General features: G+C 45.6%; 1 protein-coding gene and 1 non-coding gene across 2 annotated transcripts in view; one reads left to right on the top strand and one right to left on the bottom strand.

Annotated features, from left to right (window-relative positions):
• LOC126457049 (division abnormally delayed protein-like) overlaps nt 1-24,843 on the bottom strand; it is a 632,657-nt gene that overhangs the window by 388,563 nt on the left and 219,251 nt on the right. The window lies entirely within an intron of this gene.
• Trnat-ugu (transfer RNA threonine (anticodon UGU)) lies at nt 15,572-15,645 on the top strand. The gene has a single exon. It is a non-coding gene; the product is annotated as a tRNA-Thr (tRNA).

The following is a 24,843-nucleotide window of genomic DNA, read 5'->3' as shown; positions in this document are numbered from 1 at the left end:
ATTATGACGTAACACGATTTAGTCGATTAACACACCTATCGACTTTTACGAACGTTCGAGATTCTAAACTGTCGTCAGCTAGTGGTTTGTTTTGACACGTGCGATTCTGATAACAGCTCAGTGTGGCAGCGTATATGTATTTCGCAAAAATAAAAGTAAAAGAGCTGGATATTAATAGAAATATTCCTGACCGTGGCCTTGAAAACACCCCGGACAACATGTTTCGCAAAAAAGTGAAGTCTTCTTGTGTCCTGACCATATTAGATTGTGTGATTGTTGTATTGAACGCTTACGCCGAAAATAATATTTATTTATTATCAATATTTTAGTATGGTTTCATACAATTGGTCTTGTCAGTACATATTAGATTGTAGCAGCATACTCTTGCTGACTTTTTTTTCTTAATTTATATAGCTGAAAGAGAACTCGTGCAAGTTTGTTAGCTAAGTAATTTATACGTCCATCTCAAGATAGTCTTTTATCAACCATAATTCCAAGTAATTTTACACTCGGACCGCAGAGACAGGTACCTTAGTGTCCAGTAATGACTGGTGTGTAGAATGATTGAATTTCGAACTTAAAAAGAAAAATATGAGGCATTGTTGAAGAAAAATCGTCGACCGGAGATGAAATACGAGGGGAAGTGGATTTCTCAATGTAATCTTAACGAAAGGTTAGTGTCTTGACTTATCTAAAGATTTTGGCTGCTGAGTGCTTCTTCTCTCCGAGTACAAATAACCGACGCACTTCAGCTGGGTCAGAAGTACATCAATTTCTGCTTGAGATTCACAATAACCACGCAATTGCCTGTCGTCATCGATGCTGAACTCTTTCAGATTTTCTCTCGTTAGTCTCTCGAATGCTGAACACATAATTAGAGACGAGCAAACGAAAAACAACGCACAGGACATAAACACAGTACAATACACGATTTAAACGCAAGGAACGCAAAACACATTTCAACGAATGGTGCAGAGCACAGCGCTACCCTGTCACAACCTCTCGAAAGTTCACAAAAGTCGAATAGTCGATATACGGTTTCTATCGTTTTCGATGTAGCGTGTATACGTCATAATGACGTCACATCGTATCCAAGTCCGGTGAACTTAGCATCCTCCTCACGACAGTGGCTCCACATATGCTTCAGAATGTATGCCGTTAATGGATTGCTGCTTAGATGTTGTCCCCGCATGACCAAGGGGAGTCATGCAGAACAGATATAAAGTAAAAATAAATAAATAAATAAATAAATAAATGAAATGAAATGAAAAATAAAAATTAAAAAAGTAAAATAAGAAAAATCGAGCTCTCTCTTTTACACGTACGTTCTGTGTAACATGAGGCAAAAAGCTGAAGCTGTTTCTAACATCTATATTCATTTTGAACTGCCCTGCATAACGGTGGCAGAGAGCGCCTAATATAATTACCGGAACGTACCTCCACAATTTCCCATCCTCACCCCCTATTCCATTCACAGCGTCCGCGCATTCTGTCACTGTGACCCTAGCACCATCTGCATGCAGCACGTCACCAGTCAACGATCAAAGCTCTTTGTGAAATTCGAGAAGACTAAGTGACCATTCAGACGATCCTTAAAGGACGTAACAAAGTGAGACCAAGCGAATGGGGAAGTCGCGTGCGCTTAGACGCCCCACAAAGCGCACATCATTACTGCAGGCAGAGAGAGCTATAGTGGCTTCGAGTGCCAAAAGGAAATAAGTCGTTCTTGCTTTCTCTGTGGCAGCTGTATTATATTCTGTGGCAGTAACAACAAGAAAAGAAGAAAACAGTCTTTATGGGTGACAAAATGAACGAGCACACGATATGAGAGGGGAAGCTTGCCATTTCTTCAAAAATAACGTCTTTCCGAGAACGAATACTAGTTTACTAATTGAGGATGAGCGAGTAGAATAAGTTACTTATACTAGACTTTGTGCAGAAGAAATTAACGAAGCAGGACGCTGTGGCGGGATAGCAACCGCGGGATGTTTATAAATTAGTTATACAAAAGTTCATCTTTAACTGAGAAAGGCCAAATAACTTAACAGAAACGTTTCTCACATCATTGAAAGAAGTAAGCTTCAAGTTCTACTCCTGCCTAACACTTAGTTTCCGACGTTCCCGCTAGATAGCACGCGCGAAAGAACTATTTCAATATTCATCATGGATTGCATAATGGTGCAGGATGAGTGCAGTGTTTTTGTGATTTCATGAATCCAAATCCTCTACTACAGTTCAGAGACAAAAAAAATGGTTCAAATGACTGTGAGCACTATGGGACTTAACTGCTGAGGTCATCAGTCCCCTAGAACTTAGAACTACTTAAACCTACCTAACCTAAGGACATCACACACATCCATGCCCGAGGCAGGATTCGAACCTGCGACCGTAGCGGTCGCGCGGTTCCAGACTGAAGTGCCTGGAACCGCTCGGCCACAACGGCCGACAATTTCCTTCACTGTTGTCTTTTAATGTAAGTACAGTTTATTTAGCTTGATTCTGTAGCACAATTGTCCCTATAATTTTTTCGTGTACGGATCCACAACGTCAATGCGTCGTCTACACGATGGAACCATTTTAACCGCCGCAAACCGTCAGTTTTGTTCCTTTAATGGACCACGCACATAAATTACATTATTGGCCAGTTTCGCCCTTAGGCCTTATCAAATGTATGGTATTGGTGATGTGTGTATCACAGGTAAAAATGTTTGTTTCGCATTATGTGGTGACAGAAACGTCCCCACAAATGCACATGTCGAATGTTACAGATACGGTCTTGCACATACCAATCAGCTTACAAGAACAACTTCCACAACGCGTTATGTAGGTAGAAACCTTACGAAATCGTAGCTTACTAGCCCTTGCACATTCGTTACGCAGCATGAGTTTAGGCAGTCTGCGCATTCTGAGGACTATTGCTGTGCGGTAAAACGAGCTTGTAAACGCGCACTATGGCACTCCGTGAGTTGAATGATAAGAACTGCCTCCACCAAGCGCATTCTCAACGACCGGCAGCACTGGCTCGTAACTGGTTTGTCGCTAGAGCCTCTGTTAGCCACAAGCTGTTACTGTGGTTTATTGCCTAATTATTGTGGCCAAAATGGAACTGTGTGAAATGAACTCACCACTGCGAACGAAAACAAGCGCCGTCACCGAGTTTCCAACAGCAGAGAGTGTTACTGTAGTTCAGATTCGAGGAAGAACGACAAAAATTTTTGGTAATTGCCCTGTTCATATCAGTACTGTGCTCTGTAAACACTTAAAACTGATAGACCTGGAACAAGCTTTAGGCTAGGAAAGCGATAGCATCTGTCCGTATGTCAGTAGAATTATCCGTATCGTTTTCTTGAAACAAATTACAATGATTCCCCCGGCTTCTTACACAGGAATGCTACAGGAGAATGCTGAAGATTCAACTGCCAGATGGAATAAATAATGTGGGGCCACTGAATCGAATTGAGGAGAAAAGAAGTTTATGGCACAACTTGACTGAAAGGGAGAATCATTTGATAAGAAGTAATCTGAGACGTGAAGAAGTCATGAATTTGGCAGTATTGTGAAGTCGAGAGGGTACAAATTGTAGAGAGAACTATGGCTTGAATACAGTTTTTGTTTTAAATGGAAATGAGCGTTTGGCGTCATTGGCCGGGAGGCCCCTTGCAGGTCAGGTCTGGCCGCCTTGGTGCAGGTCTTATTGCATTCAACGTCACATTGGGCGACGTGCGCGCCGGATGGGGATGAAATGATGATGAAGACAACACAACACACAGTCCCTGATCGGAGAAAATCTACAACCTAGCCGGGAATCGAACCCGGGCCCGTAGGACGGCAATCCGACACTCAGAGCACTTTTTTATTTTATTTTTTTAGTCTTAATTCTCATTTTGTTTGTTTTCGTTCGTTGTATGTGCTCTGGGCGGACGTCGTAAGACATCCGTTTAAGTTCGTCTTTGAACGTTTAACTCAGTTTTTTTTATTACAGAGGGCTGCTAACCCTCTGACCGAACACGCTGAGCTACCGTGTCGGCGATATCGGGGCGGACGGCTTGAATACAGTAGGAAGGTGGTTCAAAAATCGCTCTGAGCACTGTGGGACTTAACATCTGAGGTCATCAGTCCCCTATAACTTAGAACTACTTAAACCTAACTAACCTAAGGACATCACACGCATCCCTGCCCGAGGCAGGATTCGAATCTCGACCGTAGCGGTCGCGCGGTTCCAGACTGAAGCGCCTACAACCGCTCGGCCACACCGGCCGGCTAAGGAGGTGGAAATGGATGTAGAGATAAAGAGGCTTGCACAGGATAGACTAGCGTAAAGTGCTGCATCAAAAGAATCTTCTAATTGACGACGACGACAACAACAACAACGATGACGACGACGACAGTTTAGGACAATCTGTCCAGCATAAACACTGTCAGAAGCGGCAATCACCCAACTACTTGATGCGCTATCACTGGTTCGTCTCGCGTGTTTCATGTAGTGAAACTGAGAGAGATGCCGTGTACAACCTCTAACGCTTGTGTATCCACCTGTTCTCGGCCCCGCGGCTGGGCGGTCACGTTGTCGTCGCGACGTGCTGCACATGGCGATCGAGCGGACTGCATTGTCTGCCTGTGTGGCCGACAAACCGCGCATTTCGCACGCACCGCCACTGACGTAACAGCGCCTTGTTGTCTCAGGTGTCCGCTGCCTACCGATGGCGGAATTATCGCTTACGAAATGTCCCTCTTGTTACAAATGGGACCGGGCGAGACGTGCTGTTCTTTACAACAGTCATTCACAGCGGGACGCGACACACGAAAATTACTGTACGACGGTTTGTAATCGAAGTGGCGAAAACGCATAGGCACGAGAGATTACGGAGGACAAGAGGTTGCGCGGTGGACGGTATGATATTGTATGTCTTAGCACAGTTACGACCCGTTTACTTCTGGATTGCAACCATACTGCAAAAGTTGAGCAATTAATTTCTTCATTTGTGTGGCATAGTGTCCGTTACTAATGATATTTTAATCAGTCTGTTCACCTACAAAGAGTAATTATTTATTTAAATGTGTGTGATATCTATGGGACTTAACTGCTAAGGTCATCAGTCCCTAAGCGTACACACTACTTAACCTAAATTATCCTAAGGACAAACGCACACACCCATTCCCGAGGAAGGACTCGCACCTCCGCCGGGACCAGCCGCACAGCCCATGACTGCAGCGCCCAGACCGCTCGGCTAATTCCGCGCGGCTACAAACTTATTCAGTGCAAACCATTCAACATTTGTAGATCATCTGAAACTGGAATATCACAAGCCAAGGACAATAGAATAAGATATTAGTATTAAAAAAATTAGTAAAAACGGACATCTCTCATTTCTCAAGACTCCAGACACTATACAATTTCGATGAAGAAATTACATAAAAAATAAACCCCTCCATTTCACCTCCATTGTCTCTCTCCCGCTTTTTTCTCTATCTCATTACTAACTCATTCTCATTATACATTCACTCATTACACATTCACTGTTCGTTACCTTTGCTCATATTTGGCCCTTCCCCACGCTCCACTTGGATCTTCAACGCCTACACTACTACTTAATTTCATAAATATTGACATCATTAACACGATCTAATGCACGTATGACAAATCACAGATGGATAGAACATTTTTAGACCACCGAAACTAGCAGTTAAGTTGGTTACACTGCTCACACAAAAACGTACAGAGACATGTTTTGCCATAAGAAGGCAAGCAAATAACAGTGGTGTCGTATTTCACGCCAAGATTGTACTAAAGTACATCGCTGAATTTTATCTAGATTCAGTGTCAGTCCATTTGCACAAAACCAATTAGTAATTTTCAAAAAATTATTACCGTACATATTCAACTGCTGAATTATGACTTATCATTTGCAAAGAGCTTTTTGGACATATGATAGAAGATCATCTGTATACATAAAAGGCAATGTCCCAACTGACTGATTCCCTCACTGACTCGTTATCGCCCAGTCCAAACCACTAGCGATACAAACTTGAAATTCGCAGAATGTGTAGATCTTACACTACAGGCGTCGTTTAAGAAGGGAGTTTTCGAAATTCCACCCCTAAGAGGGTAAAACAGGGAATGAGAGGGTTTTTGAACATGTCGCTATTAGGACAATTCTGAAGACCTACGAAAATTTGTATTTCGTTTCACGGACAGAAATGACCAAATACGTGTTTCAGAATTTTTTAGAAATTTAATCCCTATGATGGTGAAAAAAGTGGTTGAAGTTTTTCTAAAAAATGAATCAAAAGAGCCAATAAAATATTTTTAAGCTATTTTTAAGCTATATCTATCTACACTACTATATCTACACTACTGGCCATTAAAATTGCTACACCAAGAAGAAATGCAGATGATAAACGGTTATTCATTGGACAAATATATTATACTAGAACTGACATGTGATTACATTTTCACGCAATTTGGGTGCATAGATCCTGAGAAATCAGTACCCAGAACAACCACCTCTAGCCGTAATAACGGCCTTGATACGCCTGGGCATTGAGTCAAACAGAGCTTGGATGGCGTGTACAGGTACAGCTGCCCATGCAGCTACAACAAGATACCACAGATCATCAAGAGTAATGACTGCCGTATTGTGACGAGCCAGTTGCGCGGCCACCATTGACCAGACGTTTTCAATTGGCGAGAGATCTAGAGAATGTGCTGGCCAGGGCAGCAGTTGAACATTTTCTGTATCCAGAAAGGCCCGTACAGGACCTGCAACATGCAGCCGTGCATTATCCTCCTGAAATGTAGGGTTTCGCAGGGATCGAATGAAGGGTAGAGCCAAGGGTCGTAATACATCTGAAATGTAACGTCCACTGTTAAAAGTGCCGGCAATGCGAACAAGAGGTGACCGAAACATGTAATCAATGGCACCCGATCCCATCACGCCGGGTGATACGCCAGTACGGCGCTGACGAATACACGCTTCCAATGTGCGTTCACCGCGATATCGCCAAATACGGATGTGACCATCATGATGCTGTACACAAAACCTAAATTCATCCGAAAAAAATGACGTTTTGCCATTCGTGCACGCAGGTTCGTCGTTGGATACACCATCACAGGCGCTCCTGTCTGTGACGCAAGGTCAAGGGTAACCGCAGCCATGGTCTCCGAGCTGATAGTCCACGCTGCTGCAAACATCGTCGAACTGTTCGTGCAGATGGTTGTTGTCTTGCAAACGTCCCCATCTGTTGACTCAGGGATCGAGACGTGGTTGCACGATCCGTTACAGCCATGCGGGTAAGATGGCTGTCATGTCGACTGCTAGTGATTTGACGCCGTTGGGATCCAGCACGGTGTTCCGTATTACCCTCCTCAACCCAGCGATTCCAGATCCTGCTAACAGTCATTGGATCTCGACCAACGCGAGCAGCAATGTCGTGATACGGTAAACCGCAATCGCGATAGGCTACAATCCGACCTTTATCAAAGTTGGAAACGTGATGGTACGCATTTCTCCTCCTTACATCACAACAACGTTTCACCAGGCAACGCCGGTCAACTGCTGTTTGTGTATGAGAAATCGATTGGAAACTTTCCTCATGTCAGCACGTTGTAGGTGTCGCCACCGGCGCCAACCTTGTGTGAATGCTCTGAAAAGCTAATCATTTGCATATCACAGCATCTTCTTCCTGTCGGTTAAATATCGCGTCTGTAGCACGTCATCTTCGTGGTGTAGCAATTTGAATGGCCAGTAGTGTATGAAAATTGGTATTCGACTTCTCGGTTACAAATAAAACAATATGTCTCAGAATAAGATTTTCACTCTGCAGCGGAGTGTGCGCAGATATGAAACTTCCTGACAAATTAAAACTGTGTGCCGGACAGAGACTCGAACTCGGGAGCTTTGCCTTTCGCGGGCAAGTGCTCTACCATCTGAGCTACCCAAGCACGACTCACGACCTGTCCTCACAAATTCAATTCTGCCAGTACCTCGTCTCCTACCTTCCAAATTTCACAGAAGCTCTTCTGCGAACCTTGCAGAACTAGCACTCCTGGAAGAAAGGATATTGCGGAAACATGGCTTAGTCACAGTCTAGGGGATGTTTCCACAATGAGATCTTCACTCTGCAACGGAGTGTGCGCTGATATGAAACTTCCTAACAGATTAAAACTGTGTGCCGGACCGAGACTCGAACTCGAGACCTTTGCCTTTCGCGGGCAAGTGCTCTACCATCTCTGTCTCCGCAGTATCCGTTCTTCCAGGAGTGCTAGTTCTGCAAGGTTCGCAGAAGAGCTTCTGTGAAGATTGGAAGGTAGGAGACGAGGTACTGGCAGAATTGAATCTGTGAGGACGGGTCGCGAGTTGTGCTTGGGTTGATCAGATGGTAGAGCATTCGCCCGCGAAATGAAAAGGTCCCGAGTTCGAGTCTCGGTTCAAAAATGGCTCTGAGCACTATGGGACTCAACATCTTAGGTCGTAAGTCCCCTAGAACTTAGAACTACTTAAACCTAACTAACCTAAGGACATCACACACACCCATGCCCGAGGCAGGATTCGAACCTGCGACAGTAGCAGCCCCGCGGTTCCGGACCGCAGCGCCAGAACCGCTAGACCACCGCGGCCGGCTTCGAGTCTCGGTCCGGCACACAGTTTTAATCTGTCAGGAAGTTTAAAAAAAAATGTGTGTTTCAGAGTTTTTGGAAATTCAACCCCCGAGGTGGTGAAACAGGGTCAAACTGATGTACAGACTCATTAACGCGCAGGCCAAACCGCTAAGGATACAAACTTAAAATTTTGACAGGTTGTGGATCTTCTACTGTAGGCATCATCTGAGAAGGGATTGTTCGAAATTCCGCTCCTAATGGGATGATAAAGGAAATGAGGGGTTTAGAGAAAATATTTCATTATGAAACCATTTCTGAAGCTAAATCTATGAATTTAGAATTTGGCTTCTCGGTTGGAAGCAAAAAAAATAAGTGTTTCGCTGTTTTAGGAAATTCAGCCGCTAAGAGGATGAAATAGGGGATGAAAGTTTTTAAGAAATTATGTCGTTATATTATAAGAATTTAAGGCTAAATCTGTGATAACTGGCATTTCACTTCTGGGTTAGGTAGAAAGAAATATGTTTTAGGGGCTGGATGTTTCTACGGAAAAATCACCACAATAACGCACAAATCATGATTAACAAAAACCTTGGACTGCAGCTACCAGAACCGCTTCTCGATCAGAAGTACCATCGGAAAAGACCATGCTTTTATTGGCCTTACTCAGTGTGAAAAATCTATAATTTGTGAACAATATAAAAATTTGATTAAAGAAAAACAAAAACAAACAAAATCTGTGCTGACCATAAAATCTACGCGAGTGAAGCAGGAGGCGCTAAGCTAGTTTATGTATACTAAGAACAAGAACGGACCCAGTATGACCCAATATTCCTGAGTTTCGCTTTGCAGCACTCTGTATCCTTTGTGACAGGATTCACTCGTTTCAGATTTCATTATTAATTACGATACACAGTGTAAATACGAGGGTCACTCGAAAAGAAATGCACACTATTTTTGTAAAAATACAGTTTTCATTCTACACGTGTGAAAGTTTTACAGTGTGTAGATACATCCTTCCCGCATGTTTTCCAACTTAGTTCAACCTGTTCCCAGAGTGGCGGCGTCACAGCATGTCTTCAAGATAGCTGCTACACTTGACGTTCGTCAGAAGCAACGTGCTGTCATAGAATTCCTGTGCTGTGAAAACGAGACAGTGGAAAACATGCACAAGAGGTTGAAAAAGGTGTATGGAGATGCTGCTGTCGATCGCAATACAGTTAGTCGGTGGGCAAGCAGGTTACGTGATGAAAGCAGGCACAGCAATATTGAGGATTGTCCTCGCAGCGGCAGGCCTCGTACTGCACACACTCCAGACAGTGAGCAGAGAGTTAACGAATTGGTGACTGCTGACAGACGCATCACAGTGAACGAATTGTCACGCTACGTTGAGATAGGGGAAGGAAGTGTTTGCAGAATACTGAATGTGTTGGCGTTAAAAAAGGTTTGTGCCAGGTGGGTTCCCAGGATGTTGACAGTGGCTCACAAAGAAACAAGAACAACGGTATGCAGAGATCTTTTGGAACAGTACGAGAATGGTGGAGATGCAAGTGGAACCACCATAAATTCTGATGCATATTGCATATGTGACGACACTGAAGAACCTTCAAGCTCGACTGAGTCGCGTTCGATCACATCGGCAAAAGCTGTTTTGCTGTTGCACGACAATGCACGGCGACATGTCAGTCAAAAAACCATGGAAGCGATCACAAAACTCGGATGGACAACACTGAAAGACCCGCCTTGCAGTCCTGACCTGACTCCATGTGACTACCATCTCTTTGGGAAACTGAAAGACTCTCTTCGTGGAACAAGGTTTGAAGATGATGACTCCCTTGTGCACGCTGCCAAACAGTGGCTCCAACAGGTTGGTCCAGAAATTTTTGTGCGGGTATACAAACGCTGGTTCCAAGATGGCGTAATGCAGTTGAGAGGGATGGAAATTATGTAGAGAAATGAAAATATTGTTCCTAAAGGATGTACAGGGTGTTTCAAAAATGACCGGTATATTTGAAACGGCAATAAAAACTAAACGAGCAGCGATAGAAATACACCGTTTGTTGCAATATGCTTGGGACAACAGTACATTTTCAGGCAGACAAACTTTCGAAATTACATTAGTTACAATTTTCAACAACAGATGGCGCTGCGGTCTGGGAAACTCTATAGTACGATATTTTCCACATATCCACCATGCGTCGCAATAATATGGCGTAGTCTCTGAATGAAATTACCCGAAACCTTTGACAACGTGTCTGGCGGAATGGCTTCACATGCAGATGAGATGTACTGCTTCAGCTGTTCAATTGTTTCTGGATTCTGGCGGTACACCTGGTCTTTCAAGTGTCCCCACAGAAAGAAGTCACAGGGGTTCATGTCTGGCGAATAGGGAGGCCAATCCACGCCGCCTCCTGTATGTTTCGGATAGCCCAAAGCAATCACACGATCATCGAAATATTCATTCAGGAAATTAAAGACGTCGGCCGGGCGATGTGGCCGGGCACCATCTTGCATAAACCACGAGGTGTTCGCAGTGTCGTCTAAGGCAGTTTGTACCGCCACAAATTCACGAAGAATGTCCAGATAGCGTGATGCAGTAATCGTTTCGGATCTGAAAAATGGGCCAATGATTCCTTTGGAAGAAATGGCGGCCCAGACCAGTACTTTTTGAGGATGCAGGGACGATGGGACTGCAACATGGGGCTTTTCGGTTCCCCATATGCGCCAGTTCTGTTTATTGACGAAGCCGTCCAGGTAAAAATAAGCTTCGTCAGTAAACCAAATGCTGCCCACATGCATATCGCCGTCATCAATCCTGTGCACTATATCGTTAGCGAATGTCTCTCGTGCAGCAATGGTAACGGCGCTGAGGGGTTGCCGCATTTGAATTTTGTATGGATAGAGGTGTAAACTCTGGCGCATGAGACGATACGTGGACGTTGGCGTCATTTGGACCGCAGCTGCAACACGGCGAACGAAAACCCGAGGCCGCTGTTGGATCACCTGCTGCACTAGCTGCGCGTTGCCCTCTGTGGTTGCCGTACGCGGTCGCCCTACCTTTCCGGCACGTTCATCCGTCACATTCCCAGTCCGTTGAAATTTTTCAAACAGATCCTTTATTGTATCGCTTTTCGGTCCTTTGGTTACATTAAACCTCCGTTGAAAACTTCGTCTTGTTGCAACAACACTGTGTTCTAGGCGGTGGAATTCCAACACCAGAAAAATCCTCTGTTCTAAGGAATAAACCATATTGTCTACAGCACACTTGCACGTTGTGAACAGCACACGCTTACAGCAGAAAGACGACGTACAGAATGGCGCACCCACAGACTGCGTTGTCTTCTATATCTTTCACATCACTTGCAGCGCCATCTGTTGTTGAAAATTGTAACTACTGTAATTTCGAAAGTTTGTCCGCCTGAAAATGTAGTGTTGTCCCAAGCATATTGCAACAAACGGTGTATTTCTATCGCTGCTCGTTTAGTTTTTATTGCCGTTTCAAATATACCGGTCTTTTTTAAACACCCTGTATGTACACAGTGCAAAACTTTCAAACTTGTAGAATAAAAGATGGATTTTACAAAAAATAGTCTGCATTTCTTTTGGAGTGACCCGCGTATAATTAAAATCTGCGAATAAAAAGGAGGTTGCGACAGCTAGTGTAAGTCGCAGTGTCTTCGGCGAAAAGTGCAATATCGAAGCCGTTCTGCACAAATTTGGCTCAACGTAATTTCCTCGTTTGCGTCCCCAGCTAGTTTCGGCGCGGGTTATTTCGGCGAGGCCGGTGTCCAGGCGGCAGGGCACGGCGCGTGTACGTGACGCGGAGACGGCGAGGTGACGCAATGGGGGCCACGGAAACCTGTCCGGCCCCCGAGAGGCGCCCAGGCTGCGTAGGCGGCGCGCACCGCGCACGGTGGGACGGCGGAGCCGCTTGCAGCCGGTCTGTCCAGCCGAGCCGCTACACCACGCGTCCTCCCAAAACGGTCTGACAATTACTGTATACTCGCTATCCGCACTGTCACACACAATGAGCAAAATACAAGCTTACGGAATATCAAGCCAGATTTTTTTATTACGCTGAACAGTTCCTAGCAAGTGGAACACACCATGTCATTACTGAAAGAGAAAATCTTCGGACGTACAGGTACCGGGTGGTTATACACTACTAGCCATTAAAATTGCTACACCGCGAAGATGACGTGCAACAGACGCGATATTTAACCGACAGGAAGAAGATGCTGTGATATGCAAATGATTAGCTTTTCAGAGCTTTCACACAAGGTTGGCGCCGGTAGCGACACCTAAACGTGCTGACATGAGGAAAGTTTCCGACCGATTTCTCATGCACAAACAGCAGTTGAGCGGCGTTGCCTGGTGAAACGTTGTTGTGATGCCTCGTGTAAGGAGGAGAAATGCGTACTATCACCTTTCCGACTTTGATGAAGGTCGGATTGTAGCCTATCGCGATTGCAGTTTATCGTATCGCGACATTGCTACTCGCGTTGGTCGAGATCCAATTACTGTTAGCAGAATATGGAATCGGTGGGTTAAGGAGGGTAATACGGAACGCCGTGCTTGATCCCAACGGCCTCGTATCACTAGCAGTCGAGATGACAGCCATCTTATCCTCAAGGCTGTAATGGATCGTACAGCCCACGTCTCGACTCCTGACTCAACAGATGGGGACGTTTTCTAGACAACAACCATCTGCATGAATACTTCGACGACGTTTGCAGCAGCACTGACTATCAGGTCGGAGACCGTGGCTGCGGTTACCCTCGTCGCTGCATGACAGACAGGAGCGCCTGCGATGGTGTACTCAACGACGAGCCTAGGTGCACGAATGGCAAAACGTCATTTTTTTTCGATAAATCCAGGTTCTGTGTACAGCATCATGATGGTCGCATCCGTGTTTGGCGACATCGCGGTGAACGCACATCGGAAGCGTGTATTCGTCATCGCCATATTGGCGTATCACCCGGCGTGATGGTACGGGGTGCCATTGGTTACACGGCTCGGTCACCTCTTGTTCGCAATGACGGCACTTTGAACAGTGGACGTTACATTTCAGATGTTTTATGACCTGTGGGTCTACCCTTCATTCGATCCCTGCGAAACCCTACATTTCAGCAGGATAATGCACGACCGCATGTTGCAGGTCCTGTACGGGCCTTTCTGGATACACAATATGTTTTACTGCTGCCCTGGCCATCACATTCTCCAGATCTCCCACCAATTGAAAACGTCTGGTCAATGGTAGTCGAGCAACTGGCTCGTCACAATACGCCAGTCATTATTCTGGGTGAACTGTGGTATCGTGTTGAAGCTGCATGGGTAGCTGTACCTGTAAACGCCATCCAAGTTCTGTTTGACTCAATGCCCAGGCGTATCAAGGCCGTTATTACGGGTAGAGGTGGTTGTTCTGGGTACTGATTTCTCAGGATCTATGCACCCAAATTGCGTGAAAATGTAATCACATGTCAGTTCTAGTATAATATATTTGTCCAATGAACACCCGTTGATCATCTGCATTTCTTCTTGGTGAAGCAATTTTAATGGCCAGTAGTGTAATTAAACTGCAGCTAATCACAGAGGCCCAATCTTGGCTGCAGTTATCGTATGGCAGCGGAAGCTGGGAAATATTCTAATGCGTTATGCAGAACCGATTTATGCTGAAAAAACAATTAGTTCCAATATTTGGTCACCAGGAGCGAATCTAAAGCTGTGAATCCGAGACAGACTTATAGAAATGTTGCTACATGTAATGGACTAGGAAGAGGACGTGGGCAGGAAATGTCAAACAAGTGAGAAAGGTATAATGTTGATTTTATTATTAACCTCCGCTTACACAATTTGTGAGAGCACCAGAGACATTGACGAGATGCTGCATCCGTAAAACGACGTGATCAACAGTTTCTCGCAGCAGTTTCGGTGGAATCTGAACAACGTGTGCCTGTATACTGCCCTTTAGATCAGGCAGAGGCCGAATGTTTCCCTGGTAAACACGTTGTTTTAGATATCCCCAGAGACAACAGTTACACGGATTCAGATCAGGTGATGTTGCAGGCCATACATCTGGGAAATCTCTGGAGATAACGATTTCGTAGAAGGTTGCATCAAGCAGATCTTTCATTGGGCGAGCGGCATGAGGTGTTCCCGCATCTAGCATGAAAACAGGAGTTTCCACACAGTTGCGCTCTTCCAGCGCAGGAATCATATGCTGTACAAGGAGGTTTCGACAACGTGCTGACGTCACGATACACCTGACAGTCCCTCTGGGTGTATTCTCTTCAGAGAAGAACGGACCGAGAGTATAGGTGCTTGTAAAATGTAAATGTCGTATGACTAGGGCCTCCCATCAGGTAGACCGTTCGCCAGGTGCAAGTCTTTCGATGTGACGCCACTTCGGCGACTTGCGCGTCGATGGGGATAAAATGATGATGATTAGGACAACACAACACCCAGTCCCTGAGCGGAGAAAATCTACGACCCAGCCGGGAATCGAACCCTTAGGATTGACATGATGTCGCGCTGACTACTCACCTATAAGGGGCGACGATAGGTGCTTGTGAAACCACACCACATAGCCACATACGACGGAAGCAATGGCTCTTCGCGCGCAACTCGCGGTCTAACCATACCCCAAGTTCGGAAGTTCCGTGTATTCACTGCAGCCTGTAGCGTAAAATGTGTCTCGTCACTCCATAGAATATTTATATGTATGAAGATGGTATCTGTTCTTCTGGACATGTCCGAAAGAACAGATGCCGTCTTAAGGCTCACCGGCCGGCCATTTGACCATCTTCTTCTCTGCGGATGCACAAACAGTGCCCAAACTCTTACCGGAATCGGCAAAAAGCCGCGAGTAATGAGTATAATGGGCAGGGACACGATGAATCTATTGTGCGGGACAATAAGTTGGGAATTTGGGTCTCATGGGGGGCGTGCCAGAGATAAGTACGCGCAGTCGCACTATCCTCGGTGGCTCAGATGGATAGAGCGTCTGCCATGTAAGCAGGAGATCCCGGGTTCGAGTCCCGGCCGGGGCACACATTTTCAACTGTACCCGTTGACTTATATCAACGCCTGTATGCATCTGGGGGAATTCATTTCATTGTAATTCCATAGAATATTGCCCGGCCACATTCATCAACTTCGATCCATGCCAGAAACCGAAGAGCAAATTCAGAACATTGCTGAGGCTCTTGAGGTATCAGTTGCTGCACCGTCTGGATCTTGTACGGGTACCAGTGAAAATAGACAGCAAAACTTCCCTTACTATTCACCATGAGATGGATAGTACAACTACTCGGGCATGTGCCGCATGGTCAATTACAGAGCAGCAAATCGTCAATAACTTCCCGCCGGGATAGGACTCCTTTCTCATCTAAGTACCACATTAAGTTCACCCGCGTTTTAAATTTCCTTATCATCTTGATTAAACCATGTAATGAGAGCGGGCCCCTCCTTAGACATTTCAGTCGCCGATACTTTCCTAATGCGCCTCTGTAACTGCTGCCGCTCACGTAGAACAGTGTCATTAAAAGCGCACAGTCTCTCTTCTCGACAGCCATACTTTTCCCTCACGTTGTGGATACAAACAGCGCACAGCACCAGATTTGCACCTGGTAGCCAGAACTGTAACTACCTTGGTTTCCACAGAAACTCAGTTCTGCATTAACGCATTACAATATCTACCAAGTTTCGCTGGCCTACGATAGTTAAAGTGAGTAGCTTCACTTCAATTATAATCACGTCGTATCTACGGGAGAACCCCAAGAAACTATTACTACATGAATGAAGTAGTGCGTAACGTCGGAAGCTCCATGAGGTTGTACGCGGATGATGCCATCCAATATACAGAAGTCGTCATCATCGTCAAACACTAAAAACAACGCCTTGTTGATGTAGCCATCCCGCTCCGTCCCTCGCCATCCCTACCATATGCTTATAGTCGCTGCAGCTCATTTCACTGGTTAATACGTTGGAATACGGACGTCCTGACACTGCCTCTCGACTTTTTGCTCAGGTTGTTTCCCTCTAAGACGTTTTTATGGAGCCGTCACGTCGACTTGCGTGTCCAATCAATTAATTTTTTTCTCTGTACCATGTTACTCAACGCACTTTCCTGTTTAATTTCTTTTAGCATTTTTACATTAGATTTTCTTTCAGGCCAGGAGGGTTTTGTGGCTCTTCTCCATACACACATCTACCGCGACTTTTTTTATGGAATTGTTATGTCGAATTGAGTGCCCAGTTAACTTAGTTTTACTTTTCTGTATCATGTTATTCAACGCACGTTTCTGTTTAATTTCTTTTAGTACTTGTTCATCGTTTGTTTTCTTATTTACGCAGTGTCCGCCCTTCTCACCGTGCCTGAAAATACTCAAAATAAATGTGTTGATAAATTTCTTTCTCGTTCCTATATTAAGGTCTTTTTTGCTGCTACATTACACTTATTTCTGAAGGCTTGCAAAGTCATTGTAATCCTTCTTTCAGCATCGATTATACAGTTCTGTTGTTATCTGCTATCGTACTTCCCAAGTAGCAAACTTCATTTACGTATTTTAGTATTTTATTTCCTGTCTTAATGTTTCCCTTTACCTGTTCAGTTTATCAATCACTATTATTTTAGGTTTAGGTGTGGCCGGCCGCTGTGGCCGAGCGGCTCTAGGCGCTTTAGTACGGAGCCGCGCTACTGCTACGGTCGCAGGTTCGAATCTTTCCTCGGCCATGGATGTGTGTGATGTCCTTAGGTTAGTTAGCTTTAAGTAGTTCTAAGTCTAGGGCACTGCTGACCTCAGATGTTAAGTCCCATAGTGCTTAGAGCCATTTGAACCATTTATTTGTGTTTTATTTTGTGTTTAATAGAAAAATCTTTACACGTAACCCACGTTCATTTCAGAATTTCATCAGCAAATCCAATTCAGTGTATTTGTTTACAATTAATTTTGATCCTTTGATGCTCGTTTTCTGCAAACTTCCATTATATTATTATCTATAAATAAAATAAATAAACATGGAGAGAGAGAGAGAGAGGATAGCCTCGGCGGACGCCTCTTCTTATTTCAAAATAAATCCACTCACTGCGAATGTCGAAGGAATTTCGGACGGCTGTCAGTCGTCACTAATGTCTGTTCACTCAGACATGCAAGTCAGGCTCACATGATTAAGCGGGCATAAGACTATAATATCACGGGACTCGAGTACCCATAGTCTCATTACCACTGGTGCGGGAATACAGGGAGTAAATCTGCGAGTGTTAAGTGATGAAAACAGGGGACTAGGGCATAGAAATGTAGCCAGTGTAACGTACGGATGTTTGGGTCGGGAAGCGTAATATCAGGGTTCGGATCCCTGTCCGGCACAAATTCTCATATATCAGTAATTCTAAGATCATTGCTAGTGCCTTTATAGCTTCCCTTGGTTCCCGGCCGCAAAACTAAACAATTACACACAAATGCGGGAGACCGGCATACGATCACCGCTCGTTGCAAGGATTGGCAGCAGACCCTCAGTATAAACAAATGTAATGTATTACGAATAAAAAGGACAGCACGTTTTTAAAAACAGCGTCTGCTTTACCGACGATCAACTTTATATGATCATTCCATTTTAAATCACTCCTAATGCCTACTCCCAGATAATTTATGGAATTAACTGCTTCCAGTTGCTGACCTGCTATATTGTAGCTACATGATACCATGCTGTGCTCTAAACGTACATTTTCAGAAATTTCTACCTCAAATTAAGGGCTATATTTGATACTAGTAGACTTCTCTTGGTCAGTGCTAGTCCACTTTTGATATCATCCTTGCTTCGTCCGTGACACGTTATTTTGCTGCCTAGTTAGCAGAATTCCTTAATTCGTGAGCAAGAAACTTGATGTTAAGTTTCTAGCTGTTCTCATTTTTACTACTTCTCATTACTTTCATCTTTCTCCGATTTACTCTCAATCCATATTCTGTACTAATTAGAGTGTTTATTCCATTCAACAGAACCTGTAATTCTTCTTCTCTTTTTCCTTAGCATAGCAATGTCATCAGCGAATCTTATCATTGATATCTCTTTACCTTGAATTTTAATTCCACTCTAGAACCTTTCTTTTATTTCCATCTTTGCGTCTTCGATGTACAGATTGAACAGTAAGGGCAAAAGATTACATCCCGCTCTTAAACCCTTTTTAAATCCGAGCATTTCTTTCTTGGTCTTCCACTACTTTTATTCCCTCTTGACTCTTGCAAATGTCATATATTGCCTGTCTCTCTCCATACCTTACGCTATTTCTCTCAGAATTTCGAACATCTTGCACCGTTTTACACTATCGAACGCATTTTCCAAGTTGACAAATCCTACGGGAAATACACTCCTGGAAATGGAAAAAAGAACACATTGACACCGGTGTGTCAGACCCACCATACTTGCTCCGGACACTGCGAGAGGGCTGTACAAGCAATGATCACACGCACGGCACAGCGGACACACCAGGAACCGCGGTGTTGGCCGTCGAATGGCGCTAGCTGCGCAGCATTTGTGCACCGCCGCCGTCAGTGTCAGCCAGTTTGCCGTGGCATACGGAGCGCCATCGCAGTCTTTAACACTGGTAGCATGCCGCGACAGCGTGGACGTGAACCGTATGTGCAGTTGACGGACTTTGAGCGAGGGCGTATAGTGGGCATGCGGGAGGCCGGGTGGACGTACCGCCGAATTGCTCAACACGTGGGGCGTGAGGTCTCCACAGTACATCGATTTTGTCGCCAGTGGTCGGCGGAAGGTGCACGTGCCCGTCGACCTGGGACCGGACCGCAGCGACGCACGGATGCACGCCAAGACCGTAGGATCCTACGCAGTGCCGTAGGGGACCGCACCGCCACTTCCCAGCAAATTAGGGACACTGTTGCTCCTGGGGTATCGGCGAGGACCATTCGCAACCGTCTCCATGAAGCTGGGCTACGGTCCCGCACACCGTTAGGCCGTCTTCCGCTCACGCCCCAACATCGTGCAGCCCGCCTCCAGTGGTGTCGCGACAGGCGTGAATGGAGGGACGAATGGAGACGTGTCGTCTTCAGCGATGAGAGTCGCTTCTGCCTTGGTGCCAATGATGGTCGTATGCGTGTTTGGCGCCGTGCAGGTGAGCGCCACAATCAGGACTGCATACGACCGAGGCACACAGGGCCAACACCCGGCATCATGGTGTGGGGAGCGATCTCCTACACTGGCCGTACGCCACTGGTGATCGTCGAGGGGACACTGAATAGTGCACGGTACATCCAAACCGTCATCGAACCCATCGTTCTACCATTCCTAGACCGGCAAGGGAACTTGCTGTTCCAACAGGACAATGCACGTCCGCATGTATCCCGTGCCACCCAACGTGCTCTAGAAGGTGTAAGTCAACTACCCTGGCCAGCAAGATCTCCGGATCTGTCCCCCATTGAGCATGTTTGGGACTGGATGAAGCGTCGTCTCACGCGGTCTGCACGTCCAGCACGAACGCTGGTCCAACTGAGGCGCCAGGTGGAAATGGCATGGCAAGCCGTTCCACAGGACTACATCCAGCATCTCTACGATCGTCTCCATGGGAGAACAGCAGCCTGCATTGCTGCGAAAGGTGGATATACACTGTACTAGTGCCGACATTGTGCATGCTCTGTTGCCTGTGTCTATGTGCCTGTGGTTCTGTCAGTGTGATCATGTGATGTATCTGACCCCAGGAATGTGTCAATAAAGTTTCCCCTTCCTGGGACAATGAATTCACGGTGTTCTTATTTCAATTTCCAGGAGTGTATTGATTTTTCTTCAGTCTTGTTTCCATTATCAACTGCGTCAGAATTGCCTCTCTTCTGCCTTTGCCTTTCCTAAAGTCAAACTTATGGTCACCTAACTGATCTCAGTTTCCTTTTCCGTTCTTCCGTATATTACACTTGTCAGCACCTCCGATGCATGATTCGTTAAGCTGATTGTGCGATAATTCTCGCACTTGTCAGTTGTTGCAGTCTTAGGAATTATGTGGATGATATTTTTTCGGACATCAGATGGTTATCGCCAGGCTCATATATTCTACACACCAACGTGAATAGTCGTTTTGTGCCACTTCCCCCAGTGATTTTAAAAATTCTGGTGGCATGTTATCTAGCAGTTAAGCTCCTGCCTTATTTGATATTAAGTCTTCTAAAGCTCCTTTAGTCTGATTCTAATACTGGATCACCTATATCTTCCCTATCGACTCCTGTTTGTTCTTCTTTGACGTCAGAGAAAAGAGCGCAGCCGAAAAATTACACCACCTACGAATAGTGTTCCGAAGGAATGGGACTCACATCATCAAGCTGCACGGGCGATGCAGTGAGAATCAAAAACGCCTAAGAAAGAGGTTGAGACAGAGACCAAGGAAAAGGAGCTTAACTGCTTTATGCTGATCCAGTATACGAAAGGATCAGAATACTCGTACGGGAACGTGGCTTCCCGTGTATTTCGCTCACGACCACAAAAATAAAAAGTTGTCTCCGAAATGAAACTTCCTGGCAGATTAAAACTGTGTGCCGGACCGAGACTCGAACTCGGGACCTTTGCCTTTCGCGGGCAAGTGCTCTACCAACTGAGCTACCCAAGCACGACTCACGCCCCGTCCTCACAGCTTTACTTCCGCCAGTACCTCGCCTCCTACCTTCCAAACTTTACAGAAGCTCTCTTGCGAACCTTACAGAACTAGCACTCCTGAAAGAAAGGATATTGCGGAGACATGGCTTAGCCACAGCCTGGGGGATGTTCCCAGAATGAGATTTTCACTCTGCAGCAGAGTGTGCGCTGATATGAAACTTCCTGGCAGATTAAAACTGTGTGCCGGACCGAGACTCGAACTCGGGACCTTTGCTAGTGCTCTACCAACTGAGCACTTGCCCGCGAAAGGCAAAGGTCAGGTCCCGAGTTCGGGTCTCCGTCCGGCACACAGTTTTAATCTGCCAGGAAGTTTCATATCAGCGCACACTCCGCTGCAGAGTGAAAATCTCATTTTGTCTCCGAAATGTTAAAGATGACCTAGGTCTCTGGAAGCCGGATGTGTAACCGCATTTCATGGGACTGTGGTTTGTCTTACGTTGAACAGACTATCAGAACAGTCGAGGAGAGATGCAAGGAACATCGGTCAAACTCCCGACTAAAACAGCCAAGCAAATCAGCTGTTTCGAATATTATGATGAAATTGAAATAAGAGAAGATCAGTATAGCGGTGTAAACGGCAAGTGTCTCAGATAGCATAATTAGGGTGTATATCAAAATAAAGATGTCGGAAAACCTAATAAACAGGGGCGCAGGTTTCAATTTAAAAACGGCTAGCGGTCTGGCACTCAGGACATCACATTCACCATGGATCAGAGATGTAAACGCGGAGAGATTATGCGTTTCACGGAATATCAGTGTAGGTTCTGAAACACAAAAGAGCATCAAACGGCATAGTGGACATCGGGAGTCGAACTCGGCTGTAAAATACGGCTCCTGAACAACAACAGTTGACAGTCTGGTTGGAGTCTAGGCACCGAGTCACGTAACAGCACACAGCTCGTAACACCTGAAGAAGACGGATCGTCGAAATATCGTGTATAGAAGGGAAACAAAACTCGGCAGAACACCTGGAGCCACACCATTACGGCGTGCGCAATCGGCGATCAAAAACCTTACTTTCTACGCAATCGGCGATCAGAAACCTTACTTTCTGATGTACCTTCTGAGTATTTGTAGATACAAAATTTGAGAAACATTGCCCATCGGAATTAAATACACACACTGCAATGACTCCAGTTATCAGACATTTCACGTTACTTGTAATTTAATGTGAACCGGCATGGCACCTCGCAAACTTTCATACAGAGTCAGAAACATGACTGAAAATTATTTCACTCTTTCGTCAATAATTTTTAACGATACGTCGTCTTCGGTAGATAACTGGCCTGTTAGCGTATTTGATGTTCCCAAACGATTCCTACAAGATGCCCATTTGCATACCCAACATTTGTCGGTGCGTTTTTTCTTCTTTAACGTCACTAGAAGCTCTTCGGCTAAAAGCTGCGCAAATCCCGTACGAATAATTTCACTTGTCGCCATCTTGAAAATCGCGCAATTAACGTTTCCAACTTCTTCGGCATCTGGAAACGCTAATCAGCATGTAAGGGTAGTTGTGGGGGATGTACATGTGAGAAATTCATGCCTGTGGAAACCCGGCTTAATGCCTGACGACCACTACCCGCTGCATATCCGTTGAGTGCATAGCCCCACAATGTGTGCTCTGCCCAGCGGAACTTTTGACTTTGAACAGATACGTAGCATAGGGCCTATAGCCAGTCAAGCAATGTACCGGTCCACTCGGCGAATGAAAACATATCGTTTTTACACTCTCCCTGATGTTAGGAAAACAATCACTGACGAGAAAAAGTCGCAGTAACAAAAATAATTCATGTCGAGTAATGAAATTTCGGGAATACATTTGACTGGGTAAGATATTTAAGTGATTAATATTACAAGACCACAGGTTATGAAGAGTGCTTCACGCGCTCTGTGTAAACATCCGCACGCCGCGCTGAGGCGCTGTCTTGGCTTGGCAGCCGTTGAGAATGGAGCTCCCGTTGGATGTTACCGTCAAGTGCGAATTGCGCGCAGTTACTCGGTTTTTGAACGCAAAGGGCACGCCGCTGATCGAAATCCATCGCCAATTGACGGAAGTGTGTGGTGAGTCGTGCACGGATGTCAAAAATGTTCGTAAGTGGTGTAGAGAGTTTGCAGCTGGTCGGACCGAAATTCACGACGAACAAAGCAGCGGGAGACCGTCAATTTCTGAGGAGACAGGGTTGAAGGTTGAGCAAAGCATGCGTGAAGATCGGCGGATCACCCTGGATGATCTCTGCACGTTGGTTCCTGAGGTTTCCCGAAGCACCGCTCACAGAATTTTAACAGAAACATTGAACTACCGGAAGGTGTGCGCAAGATGGGTGCCACGCATGCTGACTGAGGACCACATACGGTAACGAGTTGATGCTTCCCGCGCATTTCTTCACCGCCTTGCAGCCGAACGGGACAACTTTCTGGACTCAATTGGCACGGGTGACTAAACCTGGGCATACCACGCTACACCTGAGACCAAGCAACAGTCATTCCAGTGGAGGCATCCTTCTTCGCCAAAGCCGCGTAAATTCAGACAAACACAGTCTGCCGGTAATGTCACGCCAACCGTTTTTTGGAATCGGTAAGGGGTATTGTTGGTCGACTTTATGGCCTCCGGTACCACAATTAACGCTGACAGGTACTGTGAGACTGACAAAACTCAAACGGGCGATTGAGAACCGGAGAAGAAGAATGTTGAGCAAGGGCGTACATATTCTCAATGACAACACTCGCCCACACATCGCTCGGCAAACCGTTGCTCTTCCGCAACAGTTACAGTGCAACATAATCACCCACCCACCCTATAGTCCTGACTTGGCGTCCAGTAACTATAACCTGCTCCCTAAGTTAAAAGAACATTTGGAGAGAAAGCGATTCAGCCCCGACGACGAGGCGAAAGAAGAGGTTCATAACTTTCTGAACAGTATGGCGGCATGGGCATACAGAAACTGCCACAGCATCTACAAAAATGCATCGACAGAAAAGGTGATTATGTCGAAAAATAGCTAAATGTTCAAGCTGTAAACTGATGTAAACCATTGTAGAAAAAAACAGGTCTATGTACCTATAAGAAATAGGAGACCTTACTTTTGGAATTACCCTAGTACATTAATAACCGGAGTAACCGTCAGAATGTTGAACGCAAGCATGCCGACTTGCATGCAATATGTTGTACAGGTACTGGGTTTCAGTTTGTGGGATGGCGTTCCACGTCTATTGGGCAGGAATGCTGTTCATGAATGGCAGCACAAGAGATCGAATCACCAGACTGACGTACAAATTTGCAGTCAGCGTGCGTGGCGTGGGATAACCACGAGAGAGCTCCTACTGTCGTAAGAAATCGCACCACCGACCATAACTCCTGGTGTAGGTCCAGTGTGTCTAGCATGCAGACAGGTCGGTCGCAGGCTGTCAACTGGCCTCCTCCTAACCAATATAAGACCATCACTGGCACTGCAGCAGAACCACATATCATCAGAAACTACAACAGACCTCCACCTGCCCCCCCCCCCCCCAAAGAGCACTCGTGCGACACCACTGAAGTCGCAAATATCGGTGGTCTGGGGTCAGTCGAATGCACGCTACAGAGTGTCTGT

Source organism: Schistocerca serialis, chromosome 2 (assembly GCF_023864345.2).
Source record: "Schistocerca serialis cubense isolate TAMUIC-IGC-003099 chromosome 2, iqSchSeri2.2, whole genome shotgun sequence".
Classification (NCBI taxonomy): domain Eukaryota; kingdom Metazoa; phylum Arthropoda; class Insecta; order Orthoptera; family Acrididae; genus Schistocerca; species Schistocerca serialis.
Note: the sequence above shows the minus strand (reverse complement) of the source record. Positions and strands in the feature narration are given on the sequence as shown.